Raw genomic sequence first — 2,723 nt, 5'->3', positions numbered from 1 at the left:
CGCATAATGGATGCGACACCGATAATATCTTAGGCTCCTAATTCCTGTATATGTTTATCATTTTTTATTTTTTAATCTGTTTGTGGATTTGTACAAAACATTTCTCGATCATTTCCATTACTAAACAATTTCAATGTTCATTGTATATATATGAATGGTTTTTTAAATATAAAGCCGTAAAAAAATAAACAACATTTTATTGTTGGGTTGCCTCACAGAATAGGAATAATATTCCTAAGAGCGAAGTGTGAATAGCAAGGATTTACTCCAGATCTTTCTTAGAAAAGCGTACATGTTCGAGTGATTCCATTGATAAGTTTACATGGATTTTGAAAATATAATTCAGTGATTAGTATCCTAGAGTATACAAATATATTAAGCAATAAAAGTTACAAAAAAAAAATCAAACATATGTACTATATACAGAGTGCATACCCTATTGCACCATTATACCAGTTTCGATTGTAGGTAGCTACGGCACTGCCGCGCCGAGATAAGCAAGCGATGGCCGCGTGGCGGTCAAACGTCGTGCACGCGATGCAAATACACATTTTCTCGACCTGTGACAATTGAGAACAGCTTTTACACTTCTGTTGGTCAGTTTCTTCTTCAAAAATGTCTGCAGAATCAGATCCTGTGTATAGATTTCGTGTCAGGTAAACAACTTTTCGTAAATATGCAAAAGTATTGTGTATAAAGTATGTACTTCGACACTTTTTCAAACTTTGGCGATCATTTACAACCGTTCAAAAGTACAAAATATTATAACTATCGATGTTAGCATATTCAGGAATCTCTCCTCTATCTTTTAAGATTAATTGGAACTGTCTGATGTTTTTAATTTTCGCGTAATACCTCGCTTTTGCCCAAAATTGTACGTTTTCACAAAAACTCGTGTTTTTCGAAAACTGAAGGTGATACAGCAATTCCATTTTCAGATTCGTGTTTAGGGTACAAAGCTCTACAAGAATCACCTAGTGGATATTGAAAAACAGAAAAAAAAATTGAATTTGTAGAACAGTGTAATTTGTAGTTTGAAAAAGTAAAGATCACATATTTAGCATGAAAGAGAGGCGAATCTTTTTAAAAGAATTTCTTAGAGGAAGTTTCATTTATATTTTCCAACATGACTGCTCTTACCGCGGTTATACAAACTGCAATATGTTAACGCAGCTTTAGGAAGAGAGGAAAATAACATCGGGCTCTTCAACAATGGAGCTTTTTCAGCAAGGTTTCTGTTTTCAACCGGTCACAAACTGTTTTCTCTGACAACAAATTGCTCCGTCGTTCCAGCGCTGCATTCGATAGCTCGAGGACTTATCACGGGGAGAGGGGGACGAGATAAAACGTTTAAAGTACTTCTGTGTCGAAACACGATAAAAGCATTCAATTCCTTTCGACTGCTGGTGCTTCTGCAAACGCTATCTCTGTCCTCCCAATTGAAGACGGGTCGAAGACCGGGAACTGGCAAGTTGGTGGATTGATAGACTGCTTGAAATTTTACTGCCTTCGGGAAGCGTGAGTTCCTCCGGAACTTGGACTTTTAAGATTCTCTTAGCTCGTATCTGGGAAGGTCTTCCTCGATGATGAAGTTCGACGCTCTGTCGCAGAGAGTCCTCCAACTTCCGAAAGTCTCCGGAGTCTTAAGAATTTTGAGGGGCTACGAGGGTCTGAAAAATATTGACATTCCGGAAGAATCCCGATGGAAACGTGTACAAGGATGTCGCGAGACGTTTCTCGCGGTCTTTCACGCTCGCTGAAATCCCAAAGTAATTTCTGGCTTGGAAAAAACCCTTGAAAGGAGCCGAGTTACGCGGAACGGAAAAAGCAATAGTCGAAAAATGGCGGACCGGCTTCCGAGTCGGTATTTCCACGGAGTTTCTTTCTCTTTTTCTTTACAGGAAATCAGAATGCAACTTGGGTGCGATCGTATCCGTGGAAAATTGGGGCGCAATTCTTATTTGTAAGCTCATTTCTACGGAACGATTCAAGAAAATGTTGCAAGAAGAGCATATAAGTTAAAAGAAACGCCGCGAAAATCTCAACCCGAAATGCAGGTTTAGGGTGAAGAAAATATCAAACTCCGTACCTCCTTAAATATATTTTCTGAGAGAAATCTGATCCGCCGAGTCTGGGAAACAGATATTAAGCGTAGTAAAAGCTTGTCTTCATTAAATTCCACTCCAAAGAATTCACACGTACACCACATTCTACCACGTTCCAACGTTTCAACACATTTTAAAAGTTCTTGAGCGGAACGCTGTTCGTGAGTAGAGGACGCTAAGTCCAGTCCTGTAGTTTTGAGTCGGTAACACAGTTTCGTTGCATACGCAAAACCCCATAAAATATTAGGTCAATCCTGTACCCCTGTAATCGTACACTATGTAGATGATTCGATCTTTCACTATCGAACAAGCTTATCAGATTGTTTGACAGAAAAGTTTCCTTTCTAATGGGATAACACCGACAGCCAGCAACTTCGGATCCACCAGGTTCTGTTCCATGCTGTTACCTTACCAATACCAATCTCTAAAATAGTTGTTTACACTCTCTGTTACATTCAAGTTTTACTAAATTAGGGTAGAAGGTCCATAAGCTGAAAAGCAAGAGTTTAAAGCAGTATTTTATGGAAAGCTGTGTTCCACATTTTTTGGTAGCGAAAGGAATTGGGAAATCTTGGAAAACATTACTCGTGAAATCATTACCAGAATATATTTCGCTTA

This window comes from Colletes gigas, unplaced genomic scaffold, assembly GCF_013123115.1.
Source record: "Colletes gigas isolate AHSC1104 unplaced genomic scaffold, ASM1312311v1 Colletes_gigas_Sc00023, whole genome shotgun sequence".
Classification (NCBI taxonomy): Eukaryota; Metazoa; Arthropoda; class Insecta; order Hymenoptera; family Colletidae; genus Colletes; species Colletes gigas.
The sequence above is the reverse complement of the archived record's forward strand: the minus strand, read 5'-3'. Positions refer to the sequence as shown.